Source organism: Notamacropus eugenii, chromosome 3, assembly GCF_028372415.1.
Source record: "Notamacropus eugenii isolate mMacEug1 chromosome 3, mMacEug1.pri_v2, whole genome shotgun sequence".
Classification (NCBI taxonomy): Eukaryota; Metazoa; Chordata; class Mammalia; order Diprotodontia; family Macropodidae; genus Notamacropus; species Notamacropus eugenii.
Window position 1 is genome coordinate 257,508,755 of NC_092874.1, and position 13,989 is coordinate 257,522,743.

General features: G+C 37.7%; 1 protein-coding gene across 6 annotated transcripts in view; it reads left to right on the forward strand.

The window, feature by feature from the left end:
• Positions 1-13,989, forward strand: part of NAV3 (neuron navigator 3) — a 1,098,252-nt gene that overhangs the window by 848,068 nt on the left and 236,195 nt on the right. The gene's annotated exons all lie outside the window — the stretch shown is intronic.

Consider the following 13,989-nt stretch of genomic DNA (forward strand, 5'->3'; position numbering starts at 1 on the left):
ACAGTTTATTGAGCCAGATTGTAAAGAGCATCTCTAAGTACTATATGACATTTCTTTCAAAGTTTTTCAGTCACCTCTCAGGATGCCCTGCCATTCAGAAACTCACAACAGTGAATGGGCACCCACGTCAACATTTATCAGTATGTCCACATTCTTGATCTGTGTGACTGAAGGTTGGTACGCAAAGAAGCAGGTGTTCATTCACTTGAAATCTCTCACAGTGTTAGCCTAGAGAAAGGAAGACTGACCCAGGAAAGTAATAAGAAAGACAAGACTCTTGTCTCTGGATAGTTGAAAGATCATCAAAACGATGGTAGATTATCTGCCTCAGCCTAGAAGGCAACATGAGGACAGAGGAGTGAAAGCTCTAGGGAGGTAGATGTCAACAAGGCATATAGGAAGGTCTCTTTAGCAACTAGAGCTGGCTGAATCAAGTCATGGGCCATATTTATTTAGAATGAGTTCTCATCTCTAGTCATGTTGGAGTCAAGTGTGGATGACCAAGTGTGGCGTATGTTTTATGAGGACATTCTTAATCCAGCAAATGAGGAACTAGGTGTAGGTAGCCTCTTAGGTACTTCTGGTCCTATAATTGTATGAGAATTAATAGTACCAAATATTTATGTGACACTTTAAGTTTTACAAAACATTTTGTATGCTTTGTCTTATCTGAGCCAATAAACATTTATTAAGCATGTACTGTTTTCCAGGCAGCTAGATGGTTCAGTGGATAGAGCACTCAGTCTGGAGTCAGGAAAACCTGAATTCAAATCTGGCTTCAGACACTTAGAAGCTGTGTGATTCTGGGCAAGTCACTTAACCTCTGCCTTAATTCACTGGAAAAGAAAATATATTTGCGAACAAAACCCAATGAACATTATGGTCCATGGGGTCAGGAAGAGTAAAAATGACTGAATGGTTAAATAACAACACTGTCCTAGGCTCTGTGCTAAGTGCTGGGGATTCAATTAATAAAAAGAAAACTAATCTGTGCCCTCAAGAGGCTTACAATCTAATAGGAGGAGATAACACAGAAAAGGATGCAAGAAATCAGGGGAAGGGGGAGTATATGAGTGAGCATCTTGTTCTGTGCAATTTGAAAAAAAAACAAAAAGTACAGTAGAGCAGTAGGTGCTGGGTGGAGTGAGCCCAAAAGTCCAGTTTTCTGCCCTCTATAAAGGAAGACATTGGAAGGAGTGTGGTACCTCACCCTTCAGTACTCTGAGGGGTAGGTGGTGTCAGTGACTTGTCCTAGAGGCTTGGTAGTCAGAGGTGATGAGCTTAGTCTGGGAAGTGTATCTTGTTCTCCAGAATTGAAAAAAAAGAAAACTAGGCAGGGTAGTAGATTCAGAGTAGAATGATCAGTCATTTGATTCTCACGGTAACCCTGAGAGCTAGGTGTTATTACGAAATTATTTCAGGTAAGGAAACTGAGGCTGAGACAGGTAAAAATGATTTGCCCAAGATGATCTAGCCACTCAGTCTGAAGTTAGAGTTACTGTATCCACTTATCCTCCTAGCTGCCTCTAATTACTAACCACGCCTTCTACTGTTCTGTTATTCCATATAATTCTGTGAATGAGTTATACAGCTGAAGAACAATGCTAGAAAGGTCATGAAACTGAATAGCTTTCTATATAGCCAGAGGTGTCCCCGAGTTATTCCTACCCTAAAAGCTGCCACTTAACTTGACTGTCTAGACAGAAAACTGTTCAGTGATCCCTAAGTGATAAAGTAGGAACTGTATTAAAGTAGACCACTTTGGACAGTGTTATTTGAAACACATTCAAGCCTTAATGCTAACTGAAAGTCTGCAGTTTATCACTATGTCTCAAATGTGATGTGATTGTAAGATCTAAACTAACATAGATAAAGAATCGTGTAATTTGTGATCTGAAAGAAACCATAGGGATCATTCAGCTGGGAATGGACAAAGCAGTCTATTTTCAGCTCCTGATCCAAAGGCTGATTCTAGCTTCTGTTGTCACAGGGTTCCTTTAAGGACACCAGTGGGAAGGTGTGAAGTCTAAAGTCCTCTAAATGAGGTTTCAAGGTTCTCATCTCCAAATATGGTTGGGTGTGGGTAGAAGACCAAGGTCAAGTCTACTTCTCAGTCCCACGTAATCTCTCTGGCACTTAACAGAAACAATTCTCCTCACCTACCATTCTCTCAAACTTAAATTCCAGGGGCCTTCACTAAGTCTCCCAGCCAAACCCAACGGACTTCTGTCATACCTAGGGAGGTTGATAGTACCCCTTCCCATATATACATGAGAAATAATAGAGCTACATCCTTAGATGATAAATATAGTTAGATTGAGGTGGTTTCCTCTCCTACCCTTATATTAATATTTTATTAAATGCAAAGGAGAGATCAACAAGTACAACAACCTTGGCTGTTTCCATTTGGTCAGCAAGAAAGTGAAAGACATGATAATGCTTTCTCCCTGCATAGATAAATTGTAAACAGAGCATCAGTGATAACAGTACAAGTCACAAAACTGTTATAGAGTTAAAGATGGGAAAGCAAAAGAAATGCCTGAAAAACTCCCTGCAATATTGTTTGAAACAATGTTAAGTGGCAGTAGACTTCTGGGACACAATGACAACAGATGACCATTGCATATATTAATTGAGAAGTGATTGGCTTTTCTGGAGGAAAAAAGGGCTATTAATGTAACAGATGTGTAAGTAAGAACAGGTGCTGCTGCTGCTCAAATGAACATTAGGATGCTCATTACATAGGCATGTTAACTTTTCAGCCACATACACAACCCTATGTAATCACAAACAAGTGTCATTCTGAATATAAACTGAGCAAAACACACACACACACACACACACACACACGCAAAGGAGAGAAAGGAAGCATTACTGGAAACATGATTAAATGAATCTGCAACATGACTGGGATACTGAAATTTGTGGGTTATACCCTCTTCACAGCTGTTCCAGATGTTATTTATGTTGTTGCTTTCTCACTTTTATTATTGGAACTCAAAACACCTGGATTATTCAAATGTGGTCTTAGTGTCCTATATTTTAAAAAAAGGTTATCTTTTTGCAGCAATCTACAAATAAATTTGAAACATATATAATACTAGACTCAAAACAGTAGAGTATGCATATGCATTTGTTTGAAGTAATTCAGTAGGTGATGCAATGAGCTTGACTGCTGGTTGGATGATTGGATTATCAGTGTAGAGCTAAACAGACCTTAGAGACTGAGTCCAGTTCCTCATGTTATGCTTGAGAAGAGTGAAGCTAAAAGAGATTAACTGACTTGACCAGGGTCACCAAACTGTTAAGTGTCTCAGGGAAGGATTCAAACTTGGGTCTTCCTGATCTAGCATTCTATCTACTGTACCACCTAGGACTTAAATTACTTGAAAATCCTTTAATCTTATTTCATTGATCAGTGTTTTCCAAATTTCTCTCCTATGTTAGATTTCCTACAGTATCTTGTCTCTCCAATAGCTTTTTAAAGAAAAACAACTTCATTATTAATACTTCATTTAGTGTACACAATTATCAAAATAATTATCTTTCTATTATGTAATGCATTTTCAATTTTCAACATTCACTTCAATAAAATTTTGAATTCCAAATTTTCTCCCTGTCTCTCCCTTCCCCCACCCCAGGACAGAGTGCACCCCAAACACCTCTTCCCCCAATCTGCCCTCCTCTCATCCCCTCTTATCGCATTCCCCTCCCTTCTATTTTTCTGTAAATAGATTTCCATATCCCATGGCCTATACATCTTATTTCCCAGCTGCATGCAATACCAATTTTTAATGTTCATTTATAAAGCTTTTAAGTTCCACATTCTCTCCTTCCTCCCTCCCTCCCTATCCACCCTCATTGAGAAATCCAGCAATTCATTATATGTCATACATGTGTAGCCATGCAAAACACTTCCATAACAGTCATGTTGTAAAAGACTAACCACATTTCCCTCTATCCTGTCTTGCCTTCCATTTATTCCATTCTCTCCCATGATCTGTCCCCCCACAATAGTGTTTACTTCTGATTGCCCCTTTTCTCAATTTGTCATTCCTTTCTATTATCCTCCCTCTCCTACCCCCTTCCCCCTGCTTTCCTGCAGCATAAGATAAATTTCCATACCCACTTGAGGGTGTATTTTTCCCTCTTTAAGCTAAATCCAGTGAGAGTAAGGCTCACATTCCCTATCTCATTCCTCTTTTCTCCTCCATATAAAAGTTCTTTCTTACCCCTTTTATGTGAGATAATTTGCTACATTCTACCTCCCCCTTTCTCTCTCTCCCAGTACATTCCTCTCAATTTTATTTTTTAGGTATCCTCCCTTCATATTCAACTCACCCTGTGCCCTGTGTGTGTGTCTCTCTCTCTACACACACACACACACACACACACACACACACACACACACACATATGTATATGTATTTCATATGTATGTATATATATATATATTTATGTATGTATGTATGTATTTTTTTTCCCCTGAAGTATTATACTCAGTCTTGCTGGGTAGATGATTCTTGGTTTCAGTACTACCTCCTTTGATCTCTGGAATATCATATTTCAAGCCCTTCTATCCCTTAGTGTAGAAGCTGCTAAATCCTGTGTCATCCCAATTGTGTTTCCACAGTACTTGAATTGTTTCTGTCCAGCCACTTGCAATAGTTTCTCCTTGACCTGGGAGCTCTGGAATTTGGTTACAATATTCCTAGGAGTTTTCCTTTTGGAATCTCTTTTAAGAGGTGATCAGTGGATTCTTTCCATTTCTATTTTATCCTCTGGTTTTGGAATATCAGGGCACTTTTCCTTGGTAATTTCTTGAAAGATGATATCTAGATTCTTTTTGTAATCATGGTTTTCAGGTAGATCAATAATTTTTAAATTATCTCTCCTGGATCTGTTTTTTAGCAGTTGTTTTTCCAATGAGATATTTCACATTGTCTTCAATTTTTTTATTATTTTGGTTTTGTTTTATAACTTCTTGATTTCTCATAAAATCATTAGCTTCTATTTGCTCCATTCTAATTTTGAAGGAATTATTTTCTTTGGGGAGCTTTTGGACCTCCTTTTGCATTTGACCAGCTCTACTTTTTAAGGCATTCTTCTCCTCGTTGACTTTTTGGAGCTCTTTTGCCATTTGATTAGTCTATTTTTAAAGGTGTTATTTTCTTCAGCATTTTTTGGGTCTCCTTTAGCAAGTTGTTGACTCGTTTTTCTTGCATCGCTCTCATTTCTCTTCCCAATTGTTGCTCTACTTCTCTTACTTGATTTTCAAAATCCTTTTTGAGTTCTTCCATGGCCTGAGACCATTTCATATTTATTTTGGAGGTTTTGGATGTAGAAGCCTTGATTTTTATATCTTCCTCTGATGGCATGCTTTGTTCTTCCTCATCCCCAAGGATGTAAGAAAATACCTTTTCACCATGAAAGTAACCTTCTATACTCTTATTTTTCCCCTTGTTTAGTCACTTTTCCAGCCAATTATTTGACTTTTGAGCTCTTTGTTAAATGGAGGATGTTCTGCCCCAAGTTTCAGGGTTTTCATGCAGTTGTTTTCAGATACCTTCAAGTCCACAAAGGAGGTATGAAAAACCTGAGCAAGAGTGGTGTCTTTATGAGCAGAGAAAGGGATGGTTATAAAAGGAATTATGGAGGCAGAGTAACTGAAACTTGATAAGATTTGGACATGGAGGCAGTAAGTGGAAGAGGAAAGAGGCCATTTTTTTGGTGCCAACTGCATTCACATGGTCTGCAACTTAATCTTAGCGAAGGCAGTAAGAAATTAAATGATTTGCCTAGGTTTACACAGTCAGGACACGTCAAGGGAGACTTGATTTATGTCTTCCTGACTCCCAGGTCAGCCCTTTCCCAGTGGTTCTTGAGAACTCCATTAAAATGTGGGCTTCCAAGAGAAATAGATGTAACATAGAGAGAGATATAGTAATACAGGGTGTGTCTTGTCCCAGGTTTTGTCTCATATTAATCCAAATTTCTGCACCTCTTATAGCTGTCCATTATCTATGAATGGGATTCCTAAAGTATACATAAGGACATCTAGATGGCACAGTAGATAGAGCATTGAGCTTAGAATGAGGAAAATTTGAGTTTAAATAAAGCCTCAGACACTTATTAGCCATGTGTGACACTGGATATGTCACTTAACCTCTTTTTTCCTCAGTTTCCCCATGTGTAAAATGGGGATAATAATGACACATACTTCCCAGGATGGTTGTGAGAATCAAATGAAAAAAATGATTGTAAAGTGCTTAGCACAGACCTTGGCACATAGTATATACTATCTATTTACTATTATAAGAGTTATTATATTATTACTGTGTAGCAATACCTCTGTACTTTTATTTTTGATAGCCTCTCCCCCTTCCCTGGAATGCCCTTGCTCCCTCCTATCTCTTTTCCTAATTCATACCCTTTCTTCAAGGTCTTTCTTCTCCCTACCATGGATAAACACCTTCCTTCTGAATATTTATAACGCTTATTTCTATGCTACCTACTTGGCAGGGGCTATTTTGTATTACTGCTGAGTTCTTATAGATGCATCTTTTCTCTACAATTACATTATAATAACTCCTTGAAAGCAGCATTATAGTATCACTGATTTACAACTAGACAAGACCTTGAAGGAAAAATTTAGTCTTACTCCTTCATTTTACCAAGGAGGAACTGAGGTTCCTTGAGACTAAATGACATCCTCCAGGTCACACAGGTAATGAGTGAGAGAGACGGTATTTTAACCTTGGTCTTTTGACTCCAAAGCTAGGGCTGTGCCAATTGTATGTATTTATAGACAAACGTGTGTGTGTGTGTGTGTGCGTGCATGTGTGTGGCTACAGGCACAGTGGATAGAGTACTTGCCTTGGAGTGAGGGAAATCTGAATTCAAATCTTGCCTCAGGCATAACAACCATTCCCAACCTCAGTTTCCTTATCTGTAAAATATGGATTAAAAATAGCATCTACCTCAGGGTTTATGTGAAGATAAAATCAGATGTTTTTAAAATGCTTTAAAAATGTTAAGGTGCTATTTAAATGCTAGCAAGTATGTTTGTGATAGCATTTATAATAATTACATAATATAAAAATCACAGTCTGTAGCATATTATACATAATGTAATCATATTATAGATATGTGATTTGAAGTGTGATATAAATATAACATTAATGATTTAATGTTCTATCATAGACATATATTAATATATTAATTACATATTCCCTTTTTGTATAGATATCTTTGGGATGGTAAATTAGGCCATATTTGTCTCAGTTTTTACTTAGTCCTTAATCTTTGAAAGACATGGCCTCAGATAAACTGAGACCTCATAAAGACCTTAATTTAGAAAGGCTAAGGTCACCCATTGCATCTCGCCCATCTCCTGTATTCAATGACTCTAGAGAGGAGAGTCAGGCTGATGACTCTGCCTCATTCCAATCTACCTCATGCCCAGGCCAGAACATCATGCTTGTGATATCATTCATCCTCTTTGAGAACAAATAATAGCTGAGATTAAAGGAACTGGATTCAGATATTGGCTCTCCTGCTTAAGACATGTGGGACCTAAGGCAAGTGACATCATCTCTTCAGGCCTCCATTTTATTCAACTGCTAAACAAGGGGATTCAGAGATAGAACATCACAAGATCTCTTCCACTTCGAAGTCCTATGATCTTTTGCTCTATTGATACTTGCCTGGATAGACCCTAAAATAGGTAAGAGATTTAAATACACACACACACATATACATGTACATACACACATGCACAAAACTCAAGCAGAGGAGGTCGTTACTGGTGAGAGTGGCCAAGTAAGATGGGAGTTTAGAAATAGTTGCACATATTTTATGGAGAATCAGTATTGCACAGTCACAGCTCTTAAAGGATTTGGTATTTTGATGAAAGAGGAAGTAGGATTATAGGTTTTGAGGTAGAAAGGCCCTAAGAAGCCATGTAGTCTAACCCTGTCCTTTTTTAAATGATAGAACTGAAGCCCTAGACAGATTAGTTGACTTATCCAAGTTTATATGTAGTCTTTAGCAGAGGTAAGGTTTGAATCTAGACCTAATGTTTTTGCTTTTGTTGTCGCTTTTTCCACTCAATAGAATCATTCTTAGGGATCTAATACAGACTACTCTAGTGTGGTATAAAAAGAATGCTTCCATTTGCTAGTTAGTGGTTATGAGAATTCTGCATTCAAGTGTCTGTCTTTCATATTTAACACTGGTGGCCTTTTGCCTTCCACTCTTGAATTCTGTCTTATTGTGGTTGTCTTTTTTTTCTTCATTGACATTAATACTATATCATTGTTCTGAACTACTTATTTGGTTACCTCTGTCTCAGATCCATAAGGAATCAAGTTTTTATTTTTTGACGATTTCCTTGGGCAAATATCTTTATGTAAATATGACTATTTCCTATGATTCTGCCCTGTCTTCAGTGATCCCTTCCATACTCCTATCTTTCATGTACAGAATTCCAAAATCTCATCCTATATCCTCAAAGATCCCTAGTCATACATTTCATAGGATCATGAATTTAGAACTAGAATGAAGCTTGTTCTAGTCAAATTCTCTGATTTTAGGAATGAGGGAGGATATAAGTGATTTACCCAATGTCATATAGATAATGAGTGGTAAACCTAGAAGTTAAATCCAAGTCCTCTGATATATAACCCAAAGTGCTTTCTGTTGCACCGTAGCCCCTAGGTATATAGTAGGCTCATGTCCATAGTCACCCTGTGAGGTAGTTTGTACAAGTACTATTATCTTAATTTTACAGATAAGAAAACTAAGACCGTCAGAGAAAAAATGAATAAGGCAAAATTTGAACCCATATCCTCCGCATATAAGTTCTAAGTGTTAACCAATATACTATGCTGCTTTCAATTTCAAATTTCAATTTCAAACCTACTGGGAAATCAAGGTCTTTTGTGGTTGGTTGAATGCAAGCTGGGATTATAAATTGGCTGATAACTTGTTTCGCAACCCTAGGTAAGTGAATCCCAAATCAACACAGGATGTTCTAGGACAGAAGAGACTCTTCTGTCTTCCTGTGGTAGCTAGGCTGGAACAGATGATAGATTTATGGATTTAGTTCAGAAAGAGACCATCAAAGAACAGATATCCTTGTTGTTCAGTCATGTCTTGACTCTTCATGGCCCCATCTGGGGTACTCTTGGCAAAGATGACAGAGTGGTTTGCCATTTCCTTCTCCTCATTTTACAGATGAGGAAACTAAAGCAAATAAGGTTAAATGACTTGCCCAGGGTGACACAGCTAGTAAATGTCTAAGGTTAGATTTGAACACTTGACTTCAGGTCTGGTTCTCTATCCACTGCACCACCTCACAGTCACTTTAGAGATCATCAAGAACAATCTCCTTGTTTTACAGATGAGAAAATGGAAACAGAGAGATGAAGAGACTCACTGAAAGTGATATGGCAAACAAGTGTCTGGGACAGTATTTTGAACTTAGGCCTTCCTGACTCCCAGGCCAATGCCCTATCCACCATACAACTTTACCCTTCATCATGACTATGATAATGACTATGCTAGACCTGGAGAACTTGAGTTTAAGTTAGAAAATTTAGTTCTAATACAGTCTATGACTTGGGGGCTTCATCTGTAACTTGGGGACCATCTCTAGTCTTCCTGCTTTATATCTCGCCACCGGGCCCAGATGGCTCTGGAGGTTCAGAAAATGAGGCTGGTGACTGCACAGTCTTCTCTCACTTACCTCCAATTCACTTGCAAGTCATGGCATCACCTCCCTGATGGCATGGTCCTCTTCTAGAATGAAGGACAAATAGTAAAAACTAACTTGAATTAGTTAAGAAGGAAGAGAAAGTAGAATGAGTTTTCCATTGGTCAATAACTTCTTTATCCTACTAAGCTGTCTCATTTCTGTCCTTGTATGTCCAGTGTGTAACACATGGTAGGTGCATAATAAGTATCTATTAAATGATTAGACTTAAATTGAGATGATAATCTCAGATTATAGATGACAATCCTAAAGTATTCAAATGACCCTAAACATCTATTTCCCACAAGGGCTTAATAACATATACATGTAGTCACAAATCCTGCTGAAATGTAAAAAAACATTGGGATGTTTACAACTGCTAAAATAGCAACATGGAGAGGAATTTAATTGTTAGTAGTACTACTCAATCATTTTGCGTTTATTTTTTATGTGTTCCCAGTGTACACGTTGTTTCCCCCAAGATCCTTAAGGACCCTTTTTCTTTGAATATCCAGTGGCTAGAACAGTGCCCTAACCTTAATAGAAACTAATTAAGATTGAGTAAATTAGATGGAATCTTTCATATTTTAAAATTTCGTATTTCAGTTTTCATCTCTGTTCACTTCAACTAAAATACAACAACACATTTTCCATAAGAACACTTTTGTAGGGGACATTGTAAGGTGCTGGTAATTGAAAGACAAAAAGAAGGAAGTATTGTCTGCCTTCAAGGACCTGCATTCTATTGGGGGAGTTCAATGTGCAGAGAAGTACAAATAAAATAATTTCCGAAGGGAGAGAGCATTAGTAACTGGGAAGTCCAGAAAGGCAGATGTTTGATGCTGTAACAGGAAAGAATTTTGGCAGGTTCCAGACATTCAGTTGCTGGGTCTATTAAAATTTTTGCCATTTTTTTCTGAAGAAATATAGAATAGATATGTCACAAATTAAGTCAAGAAGTAGAAAACAAATCACATGCCCTGATTATTAGCCCAGTACATCAGTGAACTAGGCTTGGTTTACAAGTTTTCAGAAATCTTTGGCTCTATAAAAACATGGTAATAAAATTCTTTACATGGAGTAGTGCTACTTCTATCTCTCATGAATAATTCAATCCACAGAACTATGGATCTGCATATGTGTGCCCATATATGTATTTACATGCAGGTATATACAGTGTACATGTAGACACAGTCTACATTGTATATATACATTGTTTATGTGTGTATATATGTATCTCTGGGTGTGCATATACATGTGTGTATGTGTGCATACAGCACACACATGTAAACACACATACATATAGCCACACATGCACATGCGTGTATGTGTGCTATTTATGTATGTGTACACATATGCGTATGCATATATGTATCCCTATGTATATGTTTATGTCTGTGTATACATGCACAGAGTGAGAGAGGAGTTTACTGGATCACAAATTTAGATCTGGAAGAAAGCTTAGAAGTCAACTATTCCAACTACCTCATCTTACAAATGAGGAAACTGAGACTCAAGGAGGTTGTGACTGTCCCAAGGTCACACAGGTATGGAGAATCTCAAGAGATTTCCAGAAAGTATTCTTTGTATTTCTGATTTAGATTACTAAAGTCCTAAACTGGTAGGTAGGCATTGTGATTCTCTCTTAGTATTTCACGTACCTTGGGAAATGTATGCTCTGTGTCTCAGTTTCTTTGGCTGAAAATAATGGAGAAAATCATAATAATTCTCCAAGGAATAAAATATTTTTTTAGATTCTTTAGTCATAATTCATTATATACTTTGGATTACTGGGAAGAAAGAACTATGGAAGTGCTATGCACATTCACAGTATTACTTAATAATAATGATTGTCCATGATCAGGAAAAAAGATTAAAAGCTACAATTCCCCTAGGTATTACAATGGAAAAAATTTCTGGTCTCAACCCCTCTTTCTGGACCTATTACACATTACTTCCATGCACACAATGTTTTTGTTTGTTTGTGTGTGTGTGTGTGTGTGTGTGTGTGTGTGTGTGTGTGTGTATTCTGTTTATTTTTTTTCAGGCCAAATTTGGCTTTTTATTTTTTCTCGGTCTTCATCTTCCATCTCCTGCCTTTGGAGGTTTGGGCAGGCATTCTTCCAGCCCTGAATGCACTCCCACTCTACCTCTGCCTCTCAGAGTCCCTAGCATCCTTTAAGGTTCAATTAATAAGCCACCTCCTGTGGGAAGCCTTTCCTAACCTCCCCAGGCATTCACATTCATCCTTCATAAAGTATCAGGTATATTTTATATCCATACATGGGGTCTCCCCCCAGTACAGGGAGGGACTATTTTTCATTTATATTTATGTCCCCAGCAAGTGGCAGCAATGTTTTGTACATAGCAGGCCCAGTTGGGTTGGACTCTTCATCATTGTGACAGTAGCTTGTTCACCATCATCCTGCAGAGAAAGGCCCTGCTGATAGCATGAGGATTTGACTTATTATTACTGTTATTTTTATTCTTAAACACAAGACTTTCTCTCAGTGATAGGAAAGTCATGTGGTGATGAAGATCATGAAGTATGATGATGGATAGAGTAATAGACCTGGAAGACCTGGGTTCAGATTCTGTTTAGTTACTGACTAGCTCTGTGACCCTGACCAAGTCATTTAACATCTGAGACTCAATTTCTTTATCTGCAAAATGAAGTGCTTGGATTTGATAATCTCTAAGATTACTTCAATATCTAAATCTCTGTTCCTACAATATATGAGCTGAGTAAGAGTCATAAAGCACCAGTTTCTTACAAACAAACACTATTCTTTGCATGAAGAGAGAGAATTTATTTTCTGTGGGGAGTCAAGAGCTAACTTGATTTTCCAGTTGAATGGAACACTTTATGGATCTGCATGCACCTTGTAGCTTTTTTTTTTATAAAGGCAAGGAAAAAAGATAAGAAGTTAAATCATAAATTAGGAACGTTTATAATCTGATAACTGTAATATTTTGCCTTTAGCTCTTTTCTCTTCAGTGGGATATTAATTTTAATTTTTATTAATAAAGCATCTTCTGTTTGCAAGACTGTGTACTGGGCATTGGGCATACCTGGAAGGAAGGAGACATAGTTCCTGCCCTCAAAGAGCTTCTATGTCCCAGCATAAGTCATTTTTTTCTGGAAAGTGGGAGATACTTAGTCATCCACTACCATCAAAGGATATAGTAATTTTTTTTTTGTAATTCAGGGGCTTATTCATTACTTTATTAATGGAAGAGGACTAAAATATAAATACACACACACACACACACACACACACACACACATATATATATGTTTAAAGGAAATATATCAGGGAAAAAATATAAGGACTATCCTTTCCAGAACAGGAATAGGCCCTGGATCTATGATTCCATTTGTGTAGAGGACTACCACATAAGCAAACTCCCTCTACCAAAGCAAGTCAGTACCTTTAATTTATTTTTATGGCATTTAAAATGTTCAAGAGACATGATTTAATTGCTTTATTAATAATGTCAGTATTTTAATAAAAGGACCAGTTATATTCTCAAATGTGTGTTCGTCCGCTGCCGAAGAAGACCATGTTATCGGAGAAATAATAACATGACTTGAACTTGACTTGTTTTGAGTGAGGGAGGACTGTGCAAGGTCACCCGCTTCAATTCTGCTCCAGAGTCATCTGAATCCAGTGACCAGTTATTCATCAGGATGACTGGAGATGACCCAGGATGAGGCAATTGGGGTTAAGTGACTTGCCCAAGGGCACACAGCAAGTGAGTGTCAAATATCTGAGGTGAGATTTCTGAACTCAGGTTCAAATAACTCCTGCACTGGTGCTCTATCCACTGCACCACCTAGCAGTCCCACTCTGGAATGTCAAAGACAATCATGAAGGAGAGTTTGTTAGGTTCATTACTTACATGTCCTCTGGAAGAAGGGTTTTCCCCCTTCAATCAATTCTGACTGGTTAACAATGAATGAGAGAATGAATTACAATGAGTTGCTGAGAGTGACACCATTTCAAAGAGAGACTATCCCTATACCCAGATCATCCTTAGCCTTGGGTAATCTATTTAGAGAATTTATCCCCCTCTAAAACTGAATGGAAGACAATGACTTATCCACCTGGGTGGGATCTGGACAAGATTGTTAAGAAAGTTAATCCAATCTCATTATCACAAATATCTTTCATGAGGCTGACCTTTTGAAATCAGGACTTTTGAAATCAGGGAAAGGGGGGAATACTGAATCTC